The following is a 13384-nucleotide window of genomic DNA, read 5'->3' on the forward strand; positions in this document are numbered from 1 at the left end:
TTCAGATGAAAGGCCATTCTTATAAAACAAGGACATCTTGAGTCTGCTAAAACAGGCTCCTTGTACAGAGTGGCTCTCCATTCTTAACTAAAAACAGATGCTCCATGGACCAATCCGCACACATTGCCAACTGGATTTGCCAAAGTGGCAAGACAAGACATCATCGTTTGGGTTGTCCCAGATATAACAGATTTAGAAAGATGGTAGCTATCTTTGCCTCGTTAGCAAGCTTAAAAGTAACATTTTGGATGAGGATTGTGTCATGAGTGCTGCCCATTTATTACTCATCACCAACATGTCACGTCATGTCATTGGCTACAGCTTGAAGTTTAAAGTTACATAGTTACATAGTTAGTACGGTTGAAAAAAGTCACATGTCCATTAAGTGCGACCAAGGGATGGGAAAAGGGAAGGGAACAATTTCTACACGATGCAGGTAAATGTCCACCTTTGAAAACCATTTGTTCTTTTTTTTTTTTTGCTAATCTAATTAGGTCCAATATTCTGTACTGATTAATTTCATAAAATATTTCAAGAGGTGCCATAGTTTTTAATTCTCTCCTTCCTTCCATACTGCCACAGAGTTAAAAGCAAATTCCACTAGGGTGCGCTCAGTGCATATGGATTCCTACAGTTCCCACTGAACTCAATCATAAATCCGTCTTTAGGAGGCTCCTAAGCTCCCACTAGTGGTCACTGCAGGAAGCCAACATTTTATTATTTAGCGCTTATGACCGTATGAAGGTAATGTTGGGGGATTTGGAGCTTTGTAGAAAAAGAAAGGAGCTTAAACATTTCACACTTCCTTTGAGACATATTATATATTGGAGAAGCAATGTGGTGCTATTAAAATAATTTTTCTAGGTTCTTGAGAATATGTATATTTAACTGCTAGAGGAACCTTTATGAATTAGGCAAGGGGGAGGCTTTTGATATGCGACTAGCTTAAATCTATACAAGCAAAGATGTAGAATATTGTTTCCATGTAACGTATAACAACTTCAGTTCTTTTAGATGCATCAAAAATCTATGGCTACTCATCTGAGAAGTGTTCAACATTAATATTATTTATTTTTTTGTAAGGGGGCGACTTTAAATCAATTCTCAAAACTTTGAGAAAGTTTCTATATGTGATAGAAAAAGTACCGGTGGTCAAATCTATAAAGATGGAAATGTTGCAATGTACGTTCAAAGCAGGAAAGGGAATTTTAAGAGGTTTCAAGAGCTATTTGTTGCTTTTCACATTTAGGTGCCCTGTACATCTCTATTCAGTTCCTTACTGCTTTAACTTCTGCAGACTTTACTCAAGTGTATTTCTCCCTGTGAGTTAAATAAGAGATAAATTCTGATTTTACACACTGTCAACGTACTATGAGATTTTATAGAAGAGCCGGATAGGAGCATTGAGAAAACATTTCTATTGCATTTTGAAAGCAAAACACTGAATTTTCTGGGGTTTTATTGCCATATACAATCAGCGAGTTGTGCCAGTTTAAGGTTCTATGGAATATCAGTACAATTTAATTTGCAATTCTACTCCTCTTCTTTGAATAAAGATGGATTTAATTTCAAAAAGCCCTGTACCTTTCCATGTTAACATAAATATTGGAGCGGAGATAGCCTTCTAAAACATTTCAATGCGGTCGATGTAGCTTAGGAAGAAAACAAAATTCGAATGGTACCCTTGCCACAAATAAGTAATCATTCCTCATTCATCTATTTGGCATTTGATAATAATGCAGAAATTATTCCGTTTTTGCACAAAATAAAATTATTACCCATAAGCCTAAAGGGGTCTATAGCTTTAGATAATTGGAATTCAAAGGGGAAATCGACCTTAAATACCAATGTATATTAGTAACTGGAAGGAAGCAGACCCACATTCATATGTTAATGTTACAGTTTTTTTTTCATTTTCTGTTTTGCATACCTTATGTGATGTATACTGTATGTATATAACTGGCATGAAATTGTTTCTATGGGGGGTAAAAAGTTATATTTTATGTCTACGCTTTTTACAGCGCTTTCTAAACAGTTGTAATATTTGTATCCTTAAAGGGGTTGTCCAGTTTGGAGGATGTTTTTTATACTAATGTCCTTCCCACAGGATAGGTCAACAGTATATGATCGGTGGGGGTCCAACACCTGGACCCCGCAACGATTACCTGTACCAGCTGCCTCCAGACGCCAGAAGCTATACAGTGTCGGTGCTGGAAGCAAAAGGCTTCGACCACAGTATAGCGACCATGCTTGGTTACTTCAGCTCTGATCCTATTCACTTGAATAGGAGCATAGTTGCAGTACTGCAGTGCAGCCGCTATTCAGTGGTCGGAGCCTTCTGCTTCCAGCACCGACCCTGCATAGCTTCTGGCGCACGGAAGCAGCCGGAACAGCTGATCGGTGCGAGGTCCGGGTGTTGAACCTCATCGATCATATACTGACAACCTATACTTTGTATAGGTCATTAGAATAAAAAAAAACAGCCGCCAACATGGACAACCCCTTTAAACATTCGCATGACTACCTTATCCAATATGTTTAGCACTTACAGGATTTCTGTATTATTAACTCTATGTGTTTTCTTATTAAAGTTTGTAGAAAATTAAATTTTTTGTTATGCTTAGTTTACATTTCGTTATATATCAATAAATGTGACACAAAAGCGCAATGTGTTTTTCTTTGTTTATGTTGTTATACACTGACAATAGTTATAAAAGAAAACAATGTTTAAATGTGCTAATACTTTGCTTTACTTACTTTGTGCTGGGTTTAGGTCATGTCCTTTTTTTTTTTTATTAATTTTTTTTGTTAAATTTTTTTTATTTAATCCCACGAAGGAATAACTTTATTTACAACTTTATTTTATACCTGTAATGTATAAAATACATTTTACTCCTTTATGCTATACTTTACATACTTTATTCCTGTATGCTAATACATTACACTGTGTCACTATGACACAGGCTGCTGTTAGGACAACACATAGTGTGCCCCAACAGCAAGCATACTGAACAGACAGCACTGGGGTCCTCTCTAAATCAGCAGGGCTGACTGCAGAGGGTTCCCCCAGTCTCAGATGCGTCATCGGTTTTCCAATGATGTGATAGAATAGGGGAGAACATTTTGTTCATGCCACGGTCACAGACCAAGTTTCCGCCGATGCCAGATGTGTTCAAGAGACTGCCCTAAGTTTAGGAGCGGTTACCGTAGTTAAAAGCTCCTGCTTAGATAATGAGCGTTCACTGGAGCGCTGAACAGTCTTTTCTACAGCGACGCCGAAACACGTCACTGTAGACTGGGTAGGCTTGAGAAAGGCTCTAGAGGACAGAGCTGAAACGTTGCACATGGGGCAATAAAGTACCCACTTTTTTTCACTATACTACGGAGTGCTGCCTATTTTTTGAAGTTTATACAGTTGGAATCTTGGTCGGGTTCCTGGGGCTTGCACCCACGCTTTACCGGTGCTGATGGATCTACTGTTTGTTGTCTATGTAACTACAGTAAATTAATGAAAATGCATATTTTTTCTGTCCACGCTTGCCAAGTTGATGGTCACCTTCTGCTGTGATGGTATCGCTGTGCTCAGCACTCTGACCAATCAGATGTCTTTCTACTTCTGCGACCGCCTCTCCCAGCATGCAAGCTCACACATACTGAGAGAAATGCAGCTGCACCGCCTCCTCTCCCCGACACCTATTTTTCTAATTACCATAAGGATATATATGTTCACACGGCCTATTTTCGGCAGTTTTTCGAATGCCTCCAAACATCTGCCCATTTATTTCAATGGGAAATACGGCGTTCTCTTCCGCAGGGCTGTTTTTTTACGCGCCCGTTTTGAAACAGAAAACGGCAGCGAAAAAAAAGTGCAGGACACTTCTTGGGACGTTTTTGGAGCTGTTTTGCAGAGACTCTATTGAAAAAGCTCCAAAAACGGCGGTAAAAAATGCCGCAAAAAACGCAGCGAAAATTGCGAGTGGCTTAAAAAAACGTCTGAAAATCAGGAGCTGTTTTCCCTTGAAAACAGCTCCGTATTTTCAGACGTTTTTAGTCTAGTGTGTGAACATACCCTCATACAGATGACAGATTTTCTGGGAACGGAAGAGGCTTTTGCACATTTATAGTGAACCTGCAGGTAGGACAAGGAGAAGTACAGGCTCACTTTCTCTATATAAGATATGCTTTAAAGACACTATTAGCATACCTCTATCATTGTTGGCATAAGGTACACAACAGTTTATTCATTTTTTTTATGTTATATTTGGAAATACAGAACACAAAAAATAAATCAAAAATGTTCAAGTGAATATTCCCAAAAAATTTGAGTTTCAGTTTACATTAAATTATTGGATTTCAAGAACACTATTACATTCCATATTAGGCTTCGTTCTCATCTGCGCCAGGGTCCCGTTCAGATGCTCCGTCTGAGCTTTCCGTTGGAACGGGACCCTGACTGACACAAATGGAAACCAAAGGTTTCCATCACCATTGATTTCAATGGTGACGGATCCGGTCCCAATGGTTTCCGTTTGTGTCAATTGTGCATAGGTTCCGTTGTTTTGATGGAATCAATAGCATAGTCGTCTATGGAACATCGGAACGGGACCCTGGCGCAGATGTGAATGAAGCCAAAGTCCTGTGAATAATAAATCTGAGACTAGTGTTGTATTTCTCATTTACTTAATGCAGATTAAACCTTTATATTTGGAACGCTGTTCTCACACAGTTAACTATGGTCCCTGAAAATCAGCCAACAGAAACCGTCCAGTTAGTACCATGCGTCTGCCTTTATCTCTGAGTGTTGACACAGTTAAGTCGACCAGTAGATAATTGGTGTTATCTGTGTTTTCACACTAGCCACCCAACCCTGTTATGTTTACCATATCAGAAAGTTTGGTCTTTTTACATTTAATTTCTGAGTCATGAGGCATTAACTGAATAGTGCATTGTAGTCAAGATAGAAGAATATCCCTATTGCAACCAAAACTAGTGAGAGCTTGGTGGTTAATATAATAGCATCATAGATTCAAGGTTATATTTACAGATTGGGAAGCACTAAGCAATGATGAATGGAGGGAGCATAAATCAGAAATTTGACTAATTCTACCTTTACGAATCCTTTCGATAAAACAAAGTATTGAAAGTGACAATCAATGTAAGACAAGGAGAAAACATGGGAAATTATAGTAAATCTTACAAAATTAACATGGCTATATCCGGAGGTTTCCTTCGCCCCTTAGAGATGCAGACAATTTCTTTTTTTCAGTTTAGTTATTTTCCTCCTCCCCTTACGAAAGGCATAGCTTTTTATTTTTCTGTCTACATATCTGTATGAAGGCTTGTGTTTTTGCGGGTCAAGTTGTAGTTTTTAATGGCACCATTTAAAACATATAAAGAATAAGAAAAGAAAATATTTGCAGGATGAAACATATAAAGAATAAGAAAAGAAAATATTTGCAGGATGAAATAAGAAAAAAACAGTGATTCCACTAGATTTTCATTTTTAATGGTGTTCAGCTCAGTAAAAACGACATTTTATTTTGTTCTATGGGTCGATACGATTACGAAGATACCAAATTTTTATTGTTTTTTCTTTATGTTTTATCACTTTAAGGGCATGAACAGACGTGGCGGAGTTCTGCATACTCTGTCCGCATCAATGGCGCACAGAATCTGCATTGCAGATTCTGTTGCGGTTCTGCCTAAAATGGCCATTAAATTGATGCTGACTAGCCAGTGCGTATTGAGGTGAAAGTACTTCCCTTCTCTCTATCAGTGCAGGATAGAGAGAAGGGACATCCCTTTCCCTAGTAAAACTAAATGAAATTCATACTTACCCGGCCGTTGTCTTGGTGACGCGTCCCTCTTTCACCATCCAGCCCGACCTCCCTGGATGACGCGGCAGTCCATTTGACCGATGCAGCCTGTGATTGGCTGCAGCCGTCACTTGGACTGAAACGTCATCCCGGGAGGCCGGACTGGAGGAAGAAGCAGGGAGTTCTCGGTAAGTATGAACTTCTATATTTTTTACAGGTTGATGTATATTGTGATCGGAAGTCCCTGTCCAGGGTGCTAAAACAGTTACTGCCGATCGCTTAACTCTTTCAGCACCCTGGACAGTGACTATTTACTGACGTCGCCTAGCAACGCTCCCGTAATTACCGGTGCACACACGTAGTCACCCATAATTACGGGTGCACACACATAGTCACCCGTAATTACGGGAGCCCCATTGACTTCCTCAGTCTGGCTGTAGACCTAGAAATACATAGGTCCAGCCAGAATGAAGAAATGTCATGTTAGTAAAACCAATACGCTGCGCAGCACACATAACATCTGCGGACTTCATTGCGGAATTTTGACTCTCCATTGAAGTCAATGGAGAAATTCCACAATGAGTCCGCAACAAGTCCGCTACACGTCCGCAACAACCAGTGTATGCTGCGGACACCAAATTCCGCACCGCAGCCTATGCTCCGCAGCGGAATTGTCCGCAACATGTAAACGAACCCAACTAAAAAGCTATGGAAAGCAATGGAGAAACGTGTACGCTGCGGATTTCCGCTGCGGACTGTCCGCAGCGGAATTCCAGAGCAATTCCGCCCCGTCTGGTCATGCCCTTACAAGGAAAAATCTTTGCGATAAGAGCTGCAGTTTTTATTGGTACCTCTTTGGGTTTCATATGGCTTTTTGATCACTTTTTCTGGCATCTTTCATTTGTATTTTATTACAGCATTCACCATGCGAGTTAAATAATGTTATATTAGAATAGTTCAGACTTTTACAAACAAGGCAATACCATAAGTAGGGTCGCCCAAGGCGGACAACCCCTTTAATTGGGAGGTAACATTGCAGGCTTCATTCCTACCATCACATATATTAAAATGCAAAATACTAGAAATATTGACATGTTTATTTTGCCTGCACTCGCCCCCTATCTATGGCAGCATTCTATCAGTATTATGTCAGTATTTCATTATTTAGGGCCCCTGCACACAGTTGTAGCCCTGTGCACGGCCTGTGATTACAGCCACCTCTGGCTGCGGACAATCACCCGGATTTGCGGGCCATACATTATAAAGTATGGGAGCACGATCTGTAAAATCAAAAAATGGGACATGTCCTATTTTTTACGGATGCTTTCTATGTCTCGGACACCTTCCCGTAAATATACGGGAAGGTGTCTGTTGGCCATAGAAATGAATGGATCATTATTCTGATCTGCAATTATGGTCGTCTTCATGGGGCCTTAAAGTTGACATATATAAACATTTCTGAGTGGATTGCTGGACTTTATTCACTGCAATTGGGCGCTCCACTGAATACAGATTAGTGCAAACCATATGTCAGTACATTATATTTCTTAAAGTTGACCTGTCAGCTCTACTGACATGTCTGTTTCAGTAAATACTGAATATTCCCCATAATATAACGTTGTATGAATAAATTAACAGCTTATTGTTACCAGCTGTGGGTGTCTTTGTGTCAGACATGTAGGAACACACCCATTTGACAAGGGGAATAATATAATCCAGTTGCCAATTCATGCTTACATTTCAAGAGGAATAACAGAGGAATCACACAACACAGATTTCTAAGAAAAGAAACTACAGAATTGTTATTTCATGGAGAATACAATAATTCATTAAAACAGACAAGTTAGGAGAGCTGACGTGCTCTCTTTAAAAGAATTTACTAACATTTATCACCTATCCACACGAGAGGTCCTGTCTCCCATTCTTCCTTCTATGGATGACCACAGTAGGGAAAAGCTCATCTGTTTCTGGATCTCCCATATACCTGCATGAATGAGGCTGCACACATGCTCGGCCATTGCTGCATACAATTCCTTGAGGTCTAAGGTAGGGGTGCCTTAAGGCCCTATTAAACCGGCCGATAATCGGCCGGTGCAGCGAGTGGCGATCAACGAGTCATCGTTGATCAGCGGTTGTTTGCTCCTGTCACACTGAGCTATGGATGGGGATGAGCAATCGTTTTAATATTTAACTTTTTTAAAACAATTGGATCAGCAGATGATCGAGCGTTTGCTCGTTCATCTGCTGATCGCTGCCCCGTTTACACAGGGCAATTATCAGGAAACGAGCGTTATACGAATGCTCATCTGCCCCATAATCGTCATGTGTAAAACCCCCTTTATTTTAGCAATCTGTGTTGGGTCCCAGCAGTCATGCGAGCAATAAACTAACATTCATTACCGTAATTGCAACTTATCCCTAATTGAAGATAGGCCTTCTTAGTAATTGGTCCCTAGAGTACAGAAAAATGGTTGTATCGAAAAATGGATGTACAAACCATTCCATAGAATAATATTGGCTCTGCATAAGGGTCCTATTCTATATGGAAAATATACAGTTTTCGAATATGGGAATGAGGCAGCTCCATTTGCAGTTAAACACTATACACAAGATTGAAATTAGTTCCTTGTCCTGGTGTGGACCCACAATCATCTGCACCAATACTGACCAGCAAAGGTCCTCTTACACGGCCCGATGAACGAGACAGCACATAGGGAGATGTGCTGACGACAATGATAATATTGCAGGCTGCATAAAAGACACGATCAGCTGGTGTGCTGCCGACATGACAGAAATGTATGGGGACGAGTGAGCAGAGTAATGAGTGCTCGTCCCCATACTATCTCCTTGTGAAAAGAGCAAACGAGCGCCGATCAACGAGTTCTCATGCCGGGTCGTGTAATATCAGCTTTAGTGTCTCCATCTCTGACAACCACCACAACCACAGGATCAAAAATAACCAGTTAGATACCATACCATTCTGGAAGTAAGGGCAGCAAGTGTTGTCAGCAATAACGCTGGTCATCTACAAGAAAAAGATAGTAATCAGGGGGCCTAAATCAGAAGCAGGGTCTTATTCCCCCTTTGCCTCCCTAGCCCCATTCCACTGGCGGGGCTGACTGCTTTGTTAGTTATTCAGCTGATCATCTGGTAATATTTATATATATATATATATATATATATATATATATATATATATATATAGAGTACTTGTGTATAATATATAGTATAGATAGTACTATATATGTGTTTTTCTAAGCTCCTAGCTTATGTGATACATCATGTGAACACAGTATAGAATGCAATTGTCTATTTATGAATAGTGGTGCAAAGAAAAAAGTGGAGGTGTTTCATATGCAAAATAATGAGACTCCAGTCATTTTCCTAACCAAATAATGCTAGAAAAAACAGTGACCCGATTGGTTCCTATAGGCAATATCTCCACTTTAGCTTTGTATTAGGTTTCATGAATAGGATCCATTGTCACCTGCTCCTTTTTACTTCACAAGTATGGAGGAAACAAATGTTTATTTATATAATCTTTTGCTCATGCAAAAAGAATGTAACAATTTTGTGGGCTGGGTTATAATATTCAGGACAACAGGATAGCTGATTACTATATCTTAGAAAAAGGAGCTGCATATTGGTTTAAAGGTACTATGACATGGGCCTTCTAAATGAGCTCCTCTCGCTGCTCGTTTGCTCTTATCACACGGAGCAATGATTGGATATGTATGGAAACCAGCGCTCATTACTACGATCGCTCGTCCCATGTCTACATTTCCATCATGTCGTCAGCGCGTCTCTCTGATTACACAGGGAAATGTGCTGCCGACATTGATGATTTTTAATTCTGAAAAAAAGAGCTGATCAGCCGATGAACGAGCATTTGCTCGTTCATTGGCTGATTGTCGCCCTTATTACACAGGTCAATGATTGGGAACGAGCGTTCATATGAATGCTCATTTGGCCGATCATTGGACCGTGTAGTAGGGCCTTAAGAATTGTTAAGGTACTGTGTTAGTATCTATTGTTAGGCCTGGGATGGCGACAGTTCCTGAAGAACGAGTAGAGGGTGGCGTGGCAGATCACTTCTGTATAGGTAGCTGAACAAGTAGCAATGAAGGGCCCGAGAGGGAGTATACGTGCCCCAAGACAGTCAGAGAGGAGTACTGTCCAGTGGCCAGCATAGTGAAAGACTAAGGGTTGAGAGTTGGTCCATTTTGAGGCTTACAGTCATTTTCTATTTCAAAATGTTCATTCATTTTTTAAATGAGACATAAAAATGCAAATGTGCAACAAGGTAATAGTAATATAAAGTACACAGTAAATGTGTCAGATTATCACACCGGTTCAATTACAAAATACTTCATTCAAATCTAACAAACATCATACATTACAATATAATAAAGACATCAATATAATGACCAGGTAGGTATCAAGAGACAGTTCTAAATGCTGATGATGGGGGTCTGACTAGAACAAGACAAAGGAGCAGGGGGTAAGGGAAAGAGAGGGAAATCTGAGGCAAGCAAAGCAATAGAGTATATTGAAAAGAGAACATGACAGATAACCACATTAGGCCAGGGCGATATAAGTACGAGTCGGCCTGGTCAATCCAGTGTTGCCGGATACAAAGAAATTTGTCATATTTATTTAATAAAGTGCTTGAAAGCTTTTCATTTATCAAGAATCCATCCATCCTCACCTTAACCTCCTGTGATGGGACATTTCCTCACCTTAACCTCCTGTGATGGGACATTTATCGCCTTCCATGAGCGAGCAATAGTCTGTTTAGCAGCAAGAAAGGTACGGTGGCGAAACTGAAGGCGTAGTTTTAACCTCATAATGTAATAGAGCGACGCAGGGATTGCGGCGTAAAATAACATTGAATAAACTGTGTATAATACCATAAATTTTAGAACAGAATCAGACTAGTTCGGAACACGAACCACAAAATGTGGTTCATATAACTGGGAGCCGAAAGCCCCTGAAGCAAGAAGCGGGGTAGTTCGGTACATAATGTGCAATCCTAGCAGGAGCCAGGTACAATCTCATGAAGACCTTATAGGCCGATTCCAATGAAGTAGTGTTTTTTGAACATTTAGACACAATCATACACATATCCTCCAATCCGATGTGTCTCTGTTTAACAACAGATCCTTTTCCCAAGCCTTCAGAAATTTTTTATAGAGCAACCAGCAGTCACCCTCTCATAGGTCACTAGGCACAAAGTAACGCAAGTAGCAGCCACCATCTTGAGGCCTGGCAAGCCTATAGCAGATAGTCTAGTATCAAGGAAGGGTGCCTTGGCCATGTGTATGCCGGTCGTCAGAACAAGTCAGGCATCTTGTCAGCTAGAGCCAAAAATAATCTTGTGCCTCTCATAGTGGAAAAATTGTCTATGTCTATGGCAGTGTGTGCCATAGATTAGCACAGTTAGATATGTATATAATTTAAGTGCAAGTAAAGTATCAAGTTTTAGCACTATAACTCCTCCTTTCATTTTTCTCCGCGACATCCCTGCGGGAATTTCCACTATTTTGCCTTATTTATGACCTTACAGTTGTACAGTTATACACAATACCTGGTTAGTAAATGGAATGAATAAGAATTGCACTTATTTCTCGAGTCAGGAGCAGAATGATTAGGCAGCCCACTGAACAACATTAGCTTTACACCGTAATGACGCTGCCTATATCGGCCTTTAGTACGCTGATCGTTTTTTGTTTTATTTTCATCCCTGTCTTTCGAGAGCCACAACTTTTTAATTTTTCTGTCAAATCAGGACTAGTTTTTTGCGGGGCTTGTTTATAAATTTGTTGCATCTTCAGCTGGCCATGCAACACTAATGAAATCTACATCAGCCAAGAGCTGGCGTCAGGGGTGTTGCTAGCACCGGGCCTCCGGGGCCCAAGCCCCGGATCTTTGGCCCGGTGCCCCGGATGACTGCCGCTACAGGAGTCACAGTGGTCACAACTGCAACTGGGCAGCAATCGCAATTGCGACCGGGCTTCGGCCCACCGCACCAGGTCTATAAAAATGTACTATAGTAACTGTGGCCTATGTCCCTAAATACACGGGCCCCTGTTACTATAGTAATAACACTATACTTACCCTCCTTTCCGAGTGCAGCGGAAGTCCTGACATCTTCTCGCGTCATGACGTCACAACGCTGTGAGCCGGACATGACGTCACAACGCTGGATGGTGTCAGGACATCCACAACACCCGGTGCCGAAGAGGAGGGTAAATGTAATATTACTGCATGCTGGGGTCCTGTATCTAAGCCTGCCTTGTGCTAGGCTTAGATACAGGGTCTAACAGACAGTATCACACATGGACCCTGTATCAAAGCCTACCACATGGTGGGCTTAGATAAATGGCCATGTATGATACTGTCTGATGGGCCCTGTATCTAACCCTACCACATTGTAAGCTTAGATACAGGGCCCCAGCAAACAGTAATCCTAAACAGTATAAGATTACTGTCTACTGGGGCCCTGTATCTAAGCCTACCTTGTGGTAGGCTTCGATACATGGTCCTACAGACAGTATTACATATGGTCCCTGTATCTAAGCCTATCACCTGTGTTACTAATGGTTTTTTGTTTGTTTGTGTTTTTCTACAGGTTCGGTCGTTGGACTACGTCGGTTTCGAGGACTACTTCGATGACAGCTTTTTTTATTTTCAATAAAATGGTTAATGAGGGTTGTGAGGGGAGGTTTATTTCTATAAAATATTTCTTCTATGTCTTTGTATTTTCTTTTAAACTTCATTACTACCGCCTTACTAATGGCCACTGGCTTATTGACAGCGTCTATTACTAAGGTGGGGCTTAATGTTAGCTGTTGCAGAGGCTAACACTAACCCCCAAATATTACCCCGGTACCCACCGCCACCAGGGGTACCGGGAAGAGCCGGGTACGATCCAGTACCCGACCATCTGTAGTGATGGCCGGGCACTTGGGCGGCTGCTGGCTGGTATTATTAGGCTGGGAAAGCCCAAAAACAGTGGGCCTTCCCACCCTGGTAATGCTAGCCTACTGCTGATATGTTGTATCTGGTGGTTATCACAAATGGTGGGGGCCCAAGGCGTTTTTTTTATTTTTTTAAATTGAAAAAACATTCTGCAGTTGTCGTCCCCATTTTTCATAACCAGCCACATACGACATAGCAGCGGCAGTTAATTCAATGCATAGAACACGGATGAGAATCACGCTCATCTGAATGAGCCCTAAGTCTATCATGTGTGATACTGTCTGCTGAGACAATGCATCCAATTCTATTTACCGTTGCAGCTGTAGGAGCCTTAGTCTTATAGATATGCTATCTCTGATATGTATGTAAATATTTATTTTTCAGGTGGGGGGGGGGGGTAAATATATGTCTCAGGGCTTGTGCTCCTGATCTTTTAAGACCCTAAAAACGCCCCTGACTGGCACAGTTTTTGCGTTAATTATATTACATGCGTTGGGCTACAGTGACCACAGTCACTTCCACCCACTTTTTGAATTGTGGCGAGAGTAGGGAAAACTATACAAAAGTCTAATTCTTTGGGCCGTTTG

This window comes from Rhinoderma darwinii, chromosome 4 (genome assembly GCF_050947455.1).
Source record: "Rhinoderma darwinii isolate aRhiDar2 chromosome 4, aRhiDar2.hap1, whole genome shotgun sequence".
NCBI lineage: Eukaryota > Metazoa > Chordata > Amphibia > Anura > Rhinodermatidae > Rhinoderma > Rhinoderma darwinii.